Source organism: Drosophila grimshawi, unplaced genomic scaffold (assembly GCF_018153295.1).
Source record: "Drosophila grimshawi isolate 15287-2541.00 unplaced genomic scaffold, ASM1815329v1 contig_44, whole genome shotgun sequence".
Classification (NCBI taxonomy): domain Eukaryota; kingdom Metazoa; phylum Arthropoda; class Insecta; order Diptera; family Drosophilidae; genus Drosophila; species Drosophila grimshawi.
The window spans coordinates 18945311-18963069 of NW_025063240.1; the positions used below are offsets into that span (position 1 = coordinate 18945311).

The 17759-nt window shown below is 39.7% G+C and overlaps 1 long non-coding RNA gene across 1 annotated transcript; it reads right to left on the reverse strand.

Moving 5' to 3' along the window:
* Nucleotides 1-6418: 6418 nt before the first annotated feature.
* LOC116806215 lies at nucleotides 6419-6881 on the reverse strand. Its single transcript, XR_004365639.2, has 2 exons — nucleotides 6621-6881; nucleotides 6419-6514 (listed from the first exon to the last, which is right to left on the reverse strand). It is a non-coding gene; the product is annotated as an uncharacterized LOC116806215 (long non-coding RNA).
* Between the last annotated feature and the right edge of the window lie 10878 nt (nucleotides 6882-17759).

A 17759-nucleotide genomic window follows, 5' to 3' on the forward strand; every position in this document is an offset into this window, starting at 1 on the left:
AAGCATTCCTTAAGTTGCAAGCTTAAGATTTCAAGTAGTATCAGTTCCTGATCATTATTAATTAGTTATTTCATAAGTAAAAACAGGAAATATTCAATCAGTCTTCAATTACTCATTACAAGAATTTTCGTACTTAAAATAATTGTAAATCTTTTTAGTTTTCATTCAATTTTATTCAAGCTGATTGAAGTTTTATTTTAAGATGAAATAAGGACTGATTTTGAATTGGAAACTACTCAAAATTTTGATAACAACAAAAAATAATAATAATATAAATTAAGCCTAATTTAAAACATCAAAAAACGTATTTATTTATATTCCTCCATCTCTAATGGAAGACCTTCGACCTTGTCCACGTTTATACTTACATTGAGTACATAATTCTCAACTATTTGGCCAAGTGTAGTTGTAGAGAGATGCTGTTGAAGTTGGAGACGCTGTTGTTGTTTGGTGTTCCCACGCGCATAGAGAGTTAAAGAGTTGGAGTCCTATTGTTTTGGGTGCAATCTGCCATCTTGGCAGCTAGCCAAGCTAACAAGCTGCGTTTCAGCCTTTATTATTTTTAATTGGACTGATTTCCCGCTGTAGATACATTTGTATCTAGCGAATGCGAATTGCGAATGCGCCCCAGAGTGACATATGCAGCGACGATGTCCAGATAGAGAGACAGAAGGAGAGAGCGAGAGAGAGAGAGAGAGAGACGCCAATCATCCTAGGCCATCATCAATCCCAGTTGCTGCAATGCTGCAGCTGCTCTTGACCAGCAATCCAACGCCAAATCGAAGTCTAACGCAGCTGTGTGTGTCTTCCAAGTCCAAGTCGAAGGGTTGCTGCTGCTGCCTCTAGGGTTGCTGTGCCGCAAAGATTCCCACGATGCCGCTAAACTCAAATCAGCTGCAGTTTTTCGCGCAGTTTTTTTCAGCATTTCTGTTTTTTTTTTTTTTTTTTTTTTTGCGTCCTTGGCGCCTGCTTTCAGGGGTTGGGTTGGATTGGATTGTGTTTGGGCTGGGTCTCAATTAGGGGTTGGGCTGCTGCACGCTGTGGCATTGTGACGTCACAGCGTCAAATATTTGCATTACTCACAAATGTTGTCCTGTTGATAATGAGGGCAACTCAACGCCTCTTTAAACCATTTGACTTGGTCCCAGCCACAAAAGGACTTTTTATCGCCGGGGCAACGCCTCGAATATGCCCGCATAGATCTCGGATTATTTGATTTGTGAGTTGGTTTAGTTTTGGGTGATTTATTTGAGTACTTATTGAATGTGTCTGAATGGGATTTTCTTGCTAATACACAAGTAATAAGCATTGTAACAAATGATTTGAGCTTAACTTTCAGACAGTTAAGAGCTATGATTATTTGCTATCTTTTTTTTGGGTTCCATGGGAGTTTTCAATAGTGATTCATATTCAGATGAGTAGTTTGTAGAGACTTGTAAAATTGACTCATCAATATTGTTGTCTTGCTAATCAAAATATCTTAACTATTGCATATATTTCATAGGTCATCAACTAATCAGAAAAATAAATACATTGTCTTTTCTAGTGTAATCTAAAGTTTGCCTGCCTTTGTCGCTTAGCTGCCGCAATTAGTTGCCGGCTGTGCAGCATTCACACGGCTGCAACAGAGTGTAATGCGGACATGGGATGTTGCACCTAGCTGTGATTTTGAGTAATCATCGCTCAACACGGAAATACACCTAGAATTGAGAAGTGTAGAGAGTTGAGCTGCCCATCTCGACCGGCTTGACCCACAAACTTGACAAATACATCATGGGGCCATTCCATCTCCATGTGGGTTGTGGGAGGGGTGTGGGGCACTTGGCAACAGTTGGCCAGCACATCGTAAATCAAATGCTCATAACAAATCTTTTTTTTTTTTGTTGCGTTTTGTTTGCTGCAAACAGTTGTTGGCTTAAATCACGCGAAATCAACGTGAGCCAAGTTTGCAGCTAAAGTGGAAGTCAAGTTTGGAGTTGATGTCGGAGTTGGAGTTGAAGTTGGAGTTGGAGTTGAAGCTGAAGTTGCAGCTAAGAAGGTAAATCATAAGTCACTGCATGTCTGGGTCGTCATCTTCATCTTCATCTTCATCTTCAACTTGATGCTCATCGCGGTCGTCCGCGAACGTTGCCGCCTCGCATGCAAAGTGTCAGTCATAAGTGACTTTTCGATTTTGGCTGCCAGCAGCAACAACAACACTAACAAAAGTAACAACAACAACAGCAGCAGCAAATTAATTATAGCCAAGCCATTTTTAGACATTTTTCTCTTCTTTTGCTGCTGCCGAGCAACAGAATTGTGTGTGTGCAAATGTCTTCAACTCATCAAAAAAAAAAAAGAAGAAAAGATGAAAAAACTTCAAGTCTTCCAGCTGAGCACCTTTCACCTTAAATTGCTTGCTTTATGACCGCGAGTGTTGCCAAATGTCGACCCCTTTCATGCGAATTGTTGTGCTTCTTGCCCCTTTTGCAAGCTGTCTTTTGTTGGCTGTCAGATTTTTGTTTTCTTTTTTTTTTTAGTCACATACCCTTGCAGAAGAGCATTGAAATTGTGTTATGATGTGCAGTTAAATTAAACTTAATTGCATTTCATAAAACTTAAAGTTAGCAAAGAGAAGTTAATTCATAAATTTCCCCTTGAAAATGTAGAAAAACGAAATTACTTAAAAGAAAAATATGCGCAAATTTTTAGCACATTAGCAATAAATTTTTTTTTAATTTGATGTTTTTTATGACGTTTTCCCTTGACTATAAAAAATACCGCATAAAGCAAAGCTAGCATTTATTAAGAAAATTGAATGAGTAAAATTATTTTAGCATTAATTTATTTAACGTTACCTTTTATCAGACACACAAAACTACAAAAGGAAATAAATTAAATTTAAAATACAATTTTTTAATTAATTTAAATTTAAATTTAAATAAAACTGACAATAAATGCTTTATTTTATTTACTTCACAAAGAGAAACTTAATAAGTAATATTCTTAACCTTTTCAGGTCCAATTAAGCAAACAGTGCAACTAAGCTGCAAGTCCAAGTTTATCCTTTAGGGTATTCAAACTTCGTTATCCACAAAAAAAGAAAACCAAAAACATGTCAGTTCATTCTCAATTTTCAACGCTTTGCTGAGTTTTTTGATGTTCGTCACTTTGACAAGCTTCTTCTAGCCAACCTTTCACTGTCCGCACAATGTTGCAGGTGTGTTGCAACCCAAAACCAATAACGTTAACAACTTGCAACAACAGGTTCACACCCATGCAAAGACTGACGTCAAAACTCAACCCAACTTCAACTTCAACTTTAACTTCAGCTCAAATGAAGACGCAGCAGAAGAAATGTTGTAAGCCGCTAATTAATGGGCATCGCCTAAGCCTTGATTAAACTGCAACTGGCAGCGGTTGGTTGCATTCTGAACTCTTGAACTGTTTGCCATAAATATTGCCAATAGATGGTAGATATGCCTGCCTGCCGTGGAGTCTTCATTAGTTTGGCCAGTTTTTTTTGTTTTTATTTTCCCAGTTGCTAAGTTGCGACGTTGCCTCGTTTACCATGTCGGCTTTATGTCAATTAGATGTTTGTCTTCGATTAAACCTCGAGCGCATAATTTGCCGCATGTGACAGCAATTTGCCGCTGCAATCAAACAACCCCCTCCTCCCCCACACACACACACACACTCAGTTACCCACCCCCTTCTGCAAGTGAACATTGCGTTTTTAATCGTAGGTCGAAGCTGGTCAATCGATTGATTGATGTTTAGCCCCGCAGCGTGTTAAACATTGATTAGCCTTAATAGGCACAGGTGCAGGTGTGTTCGCTTGCCAGCCTCGAAGTCCACGTCCTTTTGGCCCTTTGCGTGTTTTGACTGACCAACACACAGAATTCTTATTAGCCAATTGCTATTGATTTTGTGGCTTTGTGTCTAAATTGATTGATGATTGTAATTGGAATACAAGTGGCATGTACAGGAGCTACAGTGTGTTAGAGAGTTCAAAGTTCAGCGAGCAGGGCACAGAAACCTACTTGAAAAAGTTAATCTATTGTCAAACTATGTCAAATGTGAATTGGATATGGCAGACACAAATTGTTGTTAGAGTAAATATTGTGAGAGAGGAGTTTAAGTTGAACTTGTAATGGATTGCTGGAAAAATCTAGAGTATAATGGAACATCCACTTAAATAGAAATCAGCAAAGTTGTATTGGATTATTGAGAAGTTCTATTTTAGTAAATATATAATTTAACTGAAGGAAAACTCTAATGGTATCTGCTATTAGAGTATAGGTTTCACTTACTCAATGCCTATCAAAACCATACTAAATTCTTATATCTCAAACTCGTTTTCTCATTTGCTAAACTATCTTCAATTGAGCTCATTGCGTGAGATATTCAAATATTGTCAGTAAAATTCTTTAGTGTCTATATCTCAACTGTTATTGCAGCGTTGAGTTCTTCAAGTTACACGAAACATGATCACTTTTGGCTTAACCCCACAGAAATAATGATATAGCGAATAACATTATTCACATGTGTTGGGTTGCTTGGGAACTCAGTGGAACGATAAGTTTCGAGTTGCAAATCAAATTAAATGCGAGCAATTTGGGTGCTCAATTTTCATAAATTTCCACACCCAATGAGCTGGAGGCTTAATTTGAAATTAATTGTGGCAAAATGTATACAGTCTGACGACTGACTCTTGACTCTTGAAAGGAATGATTACTCCAATTTGTTTTGGGCCGCAACAACAGAGAATTGGCCAACATGGAGGCGGCAGCAGCAGCTGGCAGCTTATCGACAAAAGCCACAAAGCCGGCCCAAAGACTGAACAAGCTCAGGCATTGAGTGGGCTGCGATTAGCTTGGAGTTTCGTTTGTTTTCTAACTTAGGCGCACCCGCAACTTCCAACTGGTCCAAAAACAGCCAGGCAACCAGGCAATAAGGCAGCCAGGCAACCAGGCAACTACTCCCAAGTGGTCCAAGCTCCCCGTTGCGCCAGATCCAGATATGTTGTGAAGCTGCTTCAGCTTCAGCTCATTAATAAGCGCCGTCTTTAGCAGAATGTTGGCAACAACAACCACTTGAAGCACTTGTAAAATGCAACATTTGTTTGAGCGATAAAATCACCTTCAATAAATTCACAATGAACATACCAAAAACGCCGCATAAAATGCAAAAGACGTCGTCGTTGTGCCCCTCCCCTCCTTTCCCCCTTCCCAGTGGACACACGCCACACGCCCCACGACAACAACGATCGAGATACAGATACAGATACAGATGCAGATGCAGATACACACACAGAACGCCGGGATGGGGATATCTGCAAGTATGCGATGCATTCATTCTGGCTGCCTGCCTGCCTGCCTGCCGGGGCTTTCCAATGGAAATGCGCACTGGAAAAGCGCAGCCGACAAAAGCCAGCTTGGCCACTCTTAACAACAAAAATAAAAATAAAAAAACGAGCGACCACCGCTGCAAAGACTTCAGCGAACGCGACAAAATAAAAAATAGAGTTGTACGACGACCACCTGCAGACCCACAACAGTCACCATCCCATCCACACAGGCGCACACATCAAGTACACTCAGCGAAAACTATCACTGACAATTGAGAGAGTTCTATGATTTCTAAAATAATAGAAAAATGGTTATTGAATTTCATAAATTTAATAAGATTTATCTAATTATTAATTAATAATTGAGTTGTTGTAATTATAAGATATGAATGAAGTTTGTGAATAAAGCGCAAGAGTTTCTACTTTAAAAAAAGAGTGTTCTGCATTAAATAACAAATTTGTCTTTTCTCTGCTGTCTAGTAATATTTTTGCTGAGTGTAGAGCCACCAACCATGGCCTGGCATTTGTCGTCTTTGCGTGTCTTTTGGAGCTGCTGCGTAGCACTTGCCGCTTCTGTTGTTGCTTCTGTTGTTGCTGCCGCTGTTGCTGCTTCCATTCAAATGTCGCCGAGCGCGCCTAAAATATGCAAAGCTCTTGGAATATCTTGTAAACGAAGCACTGACCCCCAATGCGTTCTGGCTACCTAAGAAGAGTCAACTTGGCAGCAGGCAGCAGTTGCCTTTCTTCCATTTTTGGCTGCCACACTTGCTCCACTTGTCAGCCGAAGCTGCACATCTCTCTGTGTGTGTGTGGGCCTAAATCGTAACTCAAGCTAAGCTTTTGTCTAACAAAAAGTCTTAAATAATTTAACTAGACAATTGAAATGCTCGTTGGTATTTCGTATTCCAAGCTGCAACTATTTAAATGCTAAAAGCAACTATTTTTCTATATTAATATTGATTGTCGTAGTATAAATATCAGAAAAGTAATAAATTTAATTGTAAATACTAACCAATTTTGTAGTCAATAAATCAATAAATGTATTTAAAGGACTGCAGCCCTAATAGAATAAGGCACAAGACCATAAAACACGATTCGTTACACAATTTATTCATATATTTATGCAGCAGTAATGCTATCAACAGACACATTAGATAAGCACTTGAAGATAATGTTAACTGATCACTAAAACAAATTGTAAATGTGCATAAAAATTAGATATGCCAAAGTAATTTAAGTCGAATTGTTAAACAATATATGCACACACTTAACGTGGCACCTTCTTACTTACATTTCCTGGGTGTCTCACACAAAGTGCGAGATAGCGACCCCAAAAATGGTAACAGGCCACACCTACACAGCTATAGTGTTGCATACAGATACAGCTACAGCTACAGCTACAGCTACAGCTACAGCTACAGCTATCGACCCCGGGCAGTGTGGACACATGTAGCTGCTGATATTAATAGCTCCGTATTACCAGTTGTCATTTGAGCCGCGGTCAGCTGTCTGGGATTGCAATGAGACAATTTCCCAATTGCAGGAGTGTCGAGGCCCAGCAGCGTTTTGTTTCTATTTCATTTTTACGGCTGCTTTTTGTAGCCGCAGCACGAGTAAATTGAATCAACAGCCAACACCCCTCCCCACCCTCCCCCTCGCAGCCAACCTTTAGGCCAAGTTGAAAGAGAATGCTGCGTGTCGATTGCATGTTCCGCCAACTAATCGAACGAATCGATCAAATTCTCAGTTGCTGCCGCACGCAAGTGCAGCTGGCCAACGAGTCAGAGAAAGACAGAGATAGAGAGAGAGAGAGTGGGAGTGGGAGTGTAGAGAGGAGGGCGGGGTGTGTCTCATAATAAAAGGGGTGTGTTTGCGGGGTATTACTATTTCAGTATCAGTGATCGTAGCGGTAACTGGGCAAAGAAATAACATAACGCCCGCTGCTGGAATTCAATTATGACGACTGCCGCTGCGAGGCAATAAACAAATGTACAGACGTAATATTTAATAATAAAGCCAACACCAACAATAGCAACAACAACAATAGCAACAGCAACAACATTAACAGCAAAACAGCAGCTAAGCAACAAATGGGCTTTTGTCCATTTAGCTGGCTGGGCATGCTCAGCTTCAGCTTCAGCTTCAGATTCAGATTCAGCTTTGGCTGCCGAGTTTGGCCGCCCCAGTTGGCCATCTATCTAACTGTATGTGCCAGCCAGCTAGCCACGCAGCCTGCCAGCCACCCGCAAGCCACATGCCAATAACAACAAACTGCGATGCACGACTAGCGAATACCCTTTGCCAATATTGACAAAAAAGATTTTTGGGCTTGAATTTGTAGATGAATGTTGACCAAGCATCGCGCTTCCAACGTTAAATGTAGTTTCTATCTCAAGTTCAAAACTTGTTTAAATCGAAACGAATTGGAATTGAATACACTCAGCAAAAACTATCACTGAGAACATATATCGTTCAACATTATATCTGTGGAAAATGTTGATCAGACCCAAAACATCTTTTTGAGGGAATAATTTTAACATGGAAATCGATTCCGAATTGCGTTTTCAACTTTAAATATAGTCTTCATCTAGAGATCAAGATATGATCATAAAGCCATTGTTCTTGAAAATCCGATAATTCTTAACAAAGTTATGATTCTGTAAAGTTTTGACCAGGCCCAAAACATTACTTTGAAAGCATCATTTGAACATGAAAATCTAGTCAGAAATGCGCTTGCAACTTTTAATGTAATATTCATTTGGAGGTCAAACCATGACCAAAAAAGGGCTGCTTTTGAAAATATGATCAAATTTGACAAAGTTATAGCTGTGGAAAGTTCTGACAACTCCAAAGCAATGGACTACCCCAGACACACTCAATTGACTACAGGGTATCAGAAAGGCAACAAACACCAGCCCAGCCGCACAACAATAAAACTTATTTATGTCTCTGGTCAAATTTGCGCCGCTATTTTGGGTACTTATTTGACAGAGCACCGTTTTGTACACGGCCAAGAGTCGGGCTCAGATTTCCACGGCAGTCGCAGAGATCTCGAAAGCGAGCCAGCCCAGTGTCCAGTGTCCAGTGTCCGTCCAGTTTTCAGTGTTCAGTTTTCTGTTTTCTGTTTTCAGTTTTCAGTAGTCTGTGATTCGTTTCAGCGCTTGTCTTTTGTTTGGGCCGCGCCAAAAGGTTTACGACCTGTTAATGTCCAGTCTAGGCAAACAGTGACGGCCATTTGGCCATTTGGTCATTTTGGCCACTCCAGCGTTTGTGTCGCTGCTGCTGCTGCTGTTGATACGCAATTTGGCGCACATTTTGTTTATATTATTAAATAAATTTCATGTTATGTTTATGGCACAGACCCATTGTTGTTGTGTGACGCTGCGGGCAAAGAGTGTGCTAAATAAATTATTGCCCAGTTCTGTTTTTTTTTTTTTATCATTTTTGTATTCAGTTTATATACATATGTGTTCAGCAGCTATTTGCGAACAGCTTGCCAAATTATGCTATTCATATTTTATGTAATGATCTCTTTTCAATTGCTTTGCAGTCGAAACTTTTAGTTCGATTCAAATGTGAAGTGTGATTTTAGGGATAGCAAGATGAGGTGGCAAATCGTTAGAAAATAGATTACTTAAACATCTAATATTTATAAGCGGAATAAGTAATTATGTTGACAGCCGCCTTCAGCCAATTTCTATATCATATAGCTGCCATAGGAAAGATCTGTCGAAATGTAAGTTCTTCTGCGAGAATCTCTTTTGATTACCAAGAAATCTAAGGCTTAGATGTCAGCAACTGGAGGGTTTATCTTTTTCGACATGTCTAGGATAGCATTTCTTACATATTTTTCACTTTTTGCTCATTAATCGATAAATGAATCCAAAGCACCCATTGCTAGACATATGCCAAGTTTTCCCATTCGTTTGTAAATTGCCTTGCATACTCAATGTGTGGTGTGACTTTGGCTAATGATCGTGTATTAGAATTGGATTAGATTAACATTTTTCCATTATTATAGGGGCACATACATGCATATATGCAGTTTTATTGTTGTTGTTGTTGCTGCTGCTGCCCTCGGGCTATAAAGCAATTGACAAGCAGAGGCCTACTTATTATCGTGCCACACACAAGTTCCAAGTTCCTGATGACGTCTGTCAGCCCACATGGACGCACGTGCACTTAATTTATTTCAATAAAAATATAATTTCCAGCCTATTATCCACACTCACACAGACACACACACACACGCATACGCATCAGAACACAATGCGGATCCAATTAAGTTCGCAACGGCTATTTCTCAGTTAGATTCTCAACATTCTCATTTTCAGAGTTCGCATTGAGTTCGATGCTTTTTCTCATTTCCATTCTTTTCGAGCGTTAATCGCACCGAAAATGATGTGGGCTCATTTTGTATTATTATACTCGTATTGTGGAGCATTTTCAACGATAATACTCTGATACTCGTACAATAAATCTCGAATTACATTATGCATACGAAATGCTGCGGTTTGTATTAAGTTTCGACAAAAGTGTTAAAAATGGAACCCAAATCAATGCAGCCAAATGCACCATAAAACTGTCACAGACGCTTTAAAAATATATAATATATATATACATATACCATATATTTATATATATATGTGTTTGAAGAAGAAGAAGCATAAGAAACCAAAACCAAAAACATAAAACATAGTGGTCAAACGGCCACGGTTGGGGTCACAACTCATTCTCCGTCGTTCACAACGACATTCTCCAAGACGTGACTTTCAGTCTCTTTTTTCATTTGGAAAGTTCTGCGCCTGGGAAAAACAACTGGCACTCGAGGCGACTACACTCAGAGAAAATGCTGATATAGTACCAAGAAAAACGCTTTGAAATCCTATGTAAAAACTTATCTTAAACTATACATTTATCTGAATTTTAGAAGGAATTATATAAACAAATATGTATTTTTGGGTTGAAAAGGTTTCTAGTTTTAAGAATATATTATTCACCAACTGAGAAGAAATATCTAAAAAATAATGGTCTTCCAAAAATAATTATAAACTTTTTTCCGGCTTGATCTATAAAAAGAAACCGTTTCAACTTTTCAAAATATATTTTGTAAAGATAAAAAAAGGTAAAAGGAACAAAAGGAGCAGGTAAATTTTATAAGTCAAATAGTAAATGTTCCTAAAAACATTTAAATAAAAAAGTAGTTTTAACGACATAAAAATCGATTTCCATTTTCTTGTGGATTTTCCAAGTTTTTAGTCCTTACTTTTGCTGCGTGTATGTAATGCGATACAGTCAGTCGTTGACTTGGATTTGGTTATGGACAAACATGACACTCTATGTATATATATATATATATGTAAATATATATATTTACACACATAAACTACACACATAAGTCAACCACAAGTCGAGTTGCAAGTGCGTCTTTTGCCTTGTGGCACTTGTTGATCGGTACGGCGCCGCATTTCGTTGTTTTTCTTCAGTTTTTTCCTTGTTCTTGTTCTTGTTTACCATGAATTACATTTCTTATCAAATGAAATATGAAGGCCCCCATAAAAATGTGAATGCGTTTCCTGTGCCGAGTTTTCTATTTGCTTAGCATCGAGCTCTGAGCACTGAGCCCAAGACAGTGTTGCTGCAACTTGGGTAGTTGTTGTTGCTGGTCTTTATCTTTTTTATCGCTACTCGCTGACCTAATCGCCAATATTTGCTCTGATTAATTGAACCTAAACTCGGGCTTCTGATAAGCCTGCCCGGACTAAACTGCCCTCAAGTGAACCCTAAATGGCAGCCATTAATATTTAATGGGTATTTCGTGCATGTGACGTAATTTTTGGAAAAAAATTCCACTGTCAACAGAACTAAATAGTTGACTCCAAGTAGCGATGATCGCCCACACAAAAACATATCGAAGAGATATATTCCAGGAATGCGTTGCGATCGAACAAGTGTTTGCATTTAAATTGAAATAATTAAATGCCACAATGCCGATGAAAGATAATCGCCCCCATCCTGTGCGACAAACTAAACCGGAGACCTCAACAAACCTCAGAAACCTCAGCCAGACAACGACCCCGAGCTGCATGCTGATGATGGCCCTCCTACTCCTCCGTGCCCTTATCATGGCCCTTACCCCTGCCCGTGTCAGGCATTGTGCTGCACTTGCTCCTCGGCACATTCAACATTCAACGTAAAAATATTTATGCCCCTTTTTGGTTCTTTCATGAAATTCCTCAATCTTCAAACTCATTAATATGCTCAGGGGCTAGCCGGCTTATGATAAAAATTGATGGTCTTTCTTGCTGCGGTTTTATATTCGAGGCCGGCGATTGACGATTAATATATTTTGGGGCTGATGCGTGCAGCAAATGCCACGCCTTGCATATTTGGAAAGAAAAATGGAAACCAAAATGAGCCACAAAATTGAACAAATCTGAGACTCATTAATTTGAACACTTGTTTGGGCTTGCATGCCCCAAGGGGCACAGCAAAACACAGGAGCAGCAGGCAAATTGAGTCGCTGCTGTTGCGGTTGCGCTTGTCCTTACTAATTTGTCGATGAGTCCTGGCAAACTTAACGCTTATTAAAGCCAAGACAGACGCACATGCATGCATCTTGTTGAACGTGTGTAATGCGAAACCAAACCTTAAAATTGTCGGTTAAAATCAAAGGTCATCAATTCCAGGAATGTCAACAGAGATTACCACACGATGCACACGTGCAACTCGCTCTTGCTGCTGCTGCTGCTGCTCAAGTGGAGGCAAGGCACACACACACACAGGAGATATAAATATATGTGTGTGTGTTGAGACGATGTCTTTGCTGCTATCTTTTGTGTACCTGCCTCGGCCAGAGACTGTCTCTGCTTGTTTCACACCAAAACAAACAAGGACAACGCGAAGTGGCAAATGTGTTGACGATAGAAACACACACAAATCCAACAAAAGATAGTTGCAGAGTGGGTCGATTGAGCAGTTTGTAAAACGTTGTTCAAGGTTCTTGAAATGCATATGTGCTTAAATATTATTAAATAGTTATTTAGCTGGATAGAAATCTAGTAATTAGAAATATATAAAGTTGTTGTACTTGTAAATAAGAAACGCTTCTTGATCAGAGTTCTCTAAATCAGTAGACGTTCACTTCAATCATTTCAAACTCCTTTAAGCTCCAGACAATCCTTTAGCTTATCAACTAACAACTGAAAGTCTTTTTAAATATCGAACTATTGAAGCTATAAACAAGTAAGGCATAGCTTAAACAATTCAAAAATCTACTTCGTAGCTTACTTACTTCCTGCCCAGTTCACAATTTCCACATCTAATCCTTAGCAATGTATCTCAGCTCTTTTAAAAATATATATATATATACATTTGAAGCCACCCTCGTTGAGGCCTTGCTGGACAATTACCCAAGGGCTGTGTGGAATCTACACCTTTTCGCCCGGGGTCTGGCAACAAGTGCTCGTCAGACAAAATTGTCGACTCATCAGCAGCGAGTGCAGCAGATAAGGGATAACAGCATAATGGTGGTGGTGGTCCTGCAGGCAGCCAGTATCTGTGATCCTACTGCTGCTCCTGCTGCACCGAAGACAAATGTCTGTTTGCCCATCACATGCCCAGTTGGAAAATATCATCAGTCTCTGCCACTGATAAGCATGCCAGACAAATTACACGGCGAGAGAGTTTTGGTTTTGGTTCTCGCTTTTGGTTTTTTATTTATTTTTGAGTTGTTTTTTTGGTTAACAAGCAGCCAAGCAGCGTAATGATAAGCGAGTAAGTGATTGAGAGGCGGAAATTGTGTGGGCGTGGCCGGGTGCAGATTGGCTGCGCTGATTGCCCATCTTTCACCTGTGACAATTTAGCTGGCGACCGATACAAAATATCTCCATGTACATACATATGTAAATGATGTCTGTGCCTGCGGCAAAATGGAGTGGAAAGCAATTCTTGCAGGGAGCTGCCAATTTCCATTTTGGGTGAAATTGTGCGACGGCTGACCAAATAAATTACGCACATGATTAATAAAATGCGCCGACGTGGACGCAGTGGAGTGGAGTGAAGGAAGCGTCTTCAATTTGGGCCAAAATATTTTTATCGCCGTTTCGCATGTGCAGCATCTGCAACATTGGCTGGCTGTGCAACAACCAACAACAAGGGCTACCGCGCATTCCCATAAATTAAACGCCAACTTATTTGAATTCCTGTTCAGCAGCAGCAGCAGCAGCAGCAGCAGAAGAAGAAGATGATGCAGAAACCTTGCCTCTTGTTCCTTCCTCGATTTGTATCCAGTTTCTGTTTTGTTTCACATTTTGGCGCTGGCTTTTGTCAAATGAATTTTGCAGCTGCTCCTGTTGCTGCTGCTGCTGCCGCTGCTGCTGCTGCTGCTGTTTGCTGCCACAAAATTGTTGGGATCTGCCCGGGGGCAGGAAGACACTGATTTGGATACTGTAATTCGTATTTGTCCATTTCGCGTCTTTGGCAATTTTTCCACGCTGCTCAATTATCGTGTTTCATGTTTGCATTCCTTCCCTGCGCCTTTGTTTTGATTGTTGCTGCTGCTGCTGCTCCTGTTGCTGTTGGTGTTGGTGGCGGCGTTGTTTGCTTCTTGGCAGCCACATTTCCTGTCCAGAACACTTTTCGATTTCACCATGGACAGGAGCAGCAGCCACGAATTGCCTACCCACAGTAGCCAATGGGCCTGAATTGCGTTGCGGCTGCGCTTTGTTAACCTTTACTGATTTGTTTAGGCCCGAAAGGGTGGATACGACCATAGTGGCTATAAAACTCAGCTACAAGTTTGATGCAGAATGGAGAAAATATCGTTTCCTTGTCTGACTATCTATTACATATAGTATGTGTAATATTCCAGTTTTTTTTATAGTATTTTTCTACTAATTTTTTCCCAAATAATTAAATGAGTAAATCATTTATACATTTTATGTATGTATTTATTATTGATTTATGTATAAATTTTTTAATAATATACATTTTTAACAGCACAGCAATCTCTTTAAAATTCTAATATTATTTTGTGAACTTGTTTAAATTTCCAATTTTAATAAGAATTAATAACAAACAAATAAACTTTGATCATTGTTGTATAGAATTCTGAGGAAAAACTTCTAAAAAATTCTATTCAATGCCAGAAAATGGATATGCAAAGTGACCAAGTTAATAAATGAACTAAAAACCGTTTTCAAGTTTCCCTAAACAACGTTGTTTATGTCCAGGAGGATTAAGCTAACTGGTTTGCTCCGCTTAGCCATAAACTCGACTATCATATTATTGGCCAGACACTTCTATTAATTTGTGCGCACTTACAGCCAATTTAAAAGCAACTTTGACTGCAAATGCGCTCAGTTGAGGCACGCTCAGAACGACGCACTTTCAACGTGCAACAACAACAACAACAGCAGCAGCAGCAGCCCTGCGGGCAGGGTACAGCAGCAGTCGGGGCAAAGTCGTCAGCAAAAGACTCACTGACTCAACAATTGGCAATACGGTGCAAGTCTCAAGTCTCGAGACTGTGCACTGGGAGTCTGGAGTCTGGTGGCGCATTTTGTTGCAATTGTAAATTACCGTCTTTGCAAAATTTTTGCGCATTTAGTCGCGCTTCGAGTGTTGCCGTCACAGCTGCCACTACCAACAGCAGCAGCAGCAGCAACAGCAGCAACAACAACAACGACAACAACAATAAAAACAACTTCAGCTCACGCTTCGTGTTCCCAATTACTATTCACTTTGCGCCAGCAATGTTCACATTCTGCAGGACTAAAGCGCCTTTTTTTCTTTTTTTTTCTTTTCTTTTTTTTTTGTTTGCCTGTCAGGCTGCGGTTGCATTTAATGTGCAGCTTCGTGTTGTTCTGTGTTGTGTTGCTCTGATTTTTTGGCCAACACAGGAGTATATTCGATTTGATATTGTCTCGGCGCATAAACATTATTTCAAGTGAAGACTTCTAACTTATCATATATACTCCTAATTACTTATGCCAGATAAGGTCTTAAAATTATCTAATCATTCTTATTTTCATCAGTGTTTTAGAATTGGGAACTTTAGTTTAATTCGTTTAGTGCACTTATGATACTTAAAATATAGGGCAACAAGGGAACTCCTTTCAAGAACCAAACAAAATTATTAATTATAAATTATTATTAAATTATTATGATCTCATTGTTTCCATTTAGTAACCAACCTGTCACTTTTGGCCATCTAACCTAACTAAATCTACTTATGATCTCCCTTATAGATAAAACGAAGAATATCTGTGTTGGTTTAAGGATAGTAAAAACTCGCAAGGAACAATGCTCTACCCAGACTTTAAAAATCACAATCTAAATAAATCAAAATCAATTTTAGTAAATCAAAATCTACTTGAAGCCTTTGTTTCAAAAGTGCAGATTTTCTAACATATTTCAGAGAGCTAATATTCCAGATTCCCTATTATAAAGTTTTATAGTTTTCGAGTATTTAGTTTAGTGTCAAAGTTTTTGGGTCATTAGCTGAACAGAGTATACCACAGTCGAGAGATTTCGAGAGTAAAGTTCTTAACAATTTCTTATTTTGGCTGTTGTGCATTGTGCTCAGTGGGTCGTCAGAGTTGGTTGGGTTCTCGGTTCTCGGTTGTTGGCTGTTGGTTGTTGGTTAGTACTTAAGTGTAATTACACGATGCCGCGACGCTGGCGACGCAATCGATGGACGGATCCTCGGGCGACCTCTTTTGCGATACGTTTGCAACGTGAACTCTGATTGCCCCAAAATGGGAGGGGTGGCACCATTGGCAACATGTTGCTTAATGTATTGGTAGCATAAACGCATGCGCAGTTTTTTGGTAGTTTGCTTTCTTCACACATTGAGCAGGACATAAAATGGTGTTTTCTTTTTTAAAGGCTGTCTTAACGCAGTGGTGAAATTTTTACAGTTTGGGGCAGGTAACAAGCGCATAATTTGATTTGTGCTCAAAGTGCTGAATGGGGATTAAGCACGAAACGAAACGAAACGAAAAAAGCAGGCAAAAACGAGGCGAAACGTTGAGGATTGTGAGTGACAGTCTTGGCAACATCTGGTCTCAATTTGGGCTAGAAGTGCAGAAGCTACAGTTAGCACTGCTACCAGGGAGCTACCACAGCTACCGTCTGCCTATCTATGTCAGTGTTTGAGCCGTAATTAGGCTACTTGCAGATGCTCTGCAACAGCAGCAGCAGCAGTAACTTGGCAAGCAGCTGTGGCGCGCAAAATTGTTAACACATTGCTGTCATTTGGTAGCAGCCAGCAACCAGAAACCGGCAACTGTTGCTGCAGTGCTTGCTTGCTGGTCGGCAACGGTTGCTTCTCGTCTTTGGTCTTATCGTTTGCTGACGTGCCGTTTAATTGAAATTCGCTGCAACTACTACAACTACTACAAATACTACAAAAAAAAAAAACAAAAAAAGAAGGCGGCTTGGGAAATGGAGCCTGGACAAGTTGGCTTCAGCTTTGCAGCTGCCAATTGGTAAACCCACCCGCAACCAGAGCAACCCAACTAGCTAGTTGGCTTTGCTTTTTCTGCTGCTGTTGTTCGATAATTGCAGTTCTCCAACGTTGTCGTTGTTGTTGCTGCTGCTGTTGGCGTAAAAATGCTAATTAAAGTTGCTTGTTGCCAGTTGGCTCCGTAAGCTGTTGTTGCAGTTGTTGCAAAAGGGTCGCACCAGAAAGATTAACGAGCCAAAGAAATCGTAAAGAAATGAACAAGCGGCAAACCACCAAAAATAACAACAACAACAACAAAAAAACATAATAAAATGAAAAAAATGCAAATTGTTCGCTGATGAATTAACAAAAGCGAAAATCGTGACTTATGTTTTTGGCAGCTGCCTGTCGCAAGCGGCGCAAACGAACCGAGAGCCACTGTCCAGCTAACTGTTACGGTTGTTATACCCAGCAATGATTTGTAATATAGGGCATATTGTATTTATGACGAGCCGAAAGGCAATCCAGCTAGTGCTCGTAAATTAACAGCAGATTATGTATTTTCCTTCCCTCTAATAAATCAATAATAATTTTTATTAATTTAAAAATGATTTTTTTTTGAGTTGAACAATGATTAATTATGTTTCTTATGATTGAGAAATCTTCTAATTTTTTCAATTTCAGTTTTGCACATCCTGAATTGACAACTTTTCACCAATTTTTGACCACTGTGCTTACTCATAGTTGTGCATTCCTTTTGCTCCCTATTTATTACCTGCAAAAATAAAAGCTCTCGATATTTACACAATTTACGCACAGAGCATCGCATAGCTGCATTTTGTTACTGTACACAACAACGGAGCTTTCGCCCCGCCCTCAGTTAACAATCAAAGTCACTCAGCGATGCTGCAGGCGCAGGCTCAGACGCAGTCTAGTTTTAGCTTTGCGTGCTAATCAATGACGCAGCTTTTTGTTGTGTAC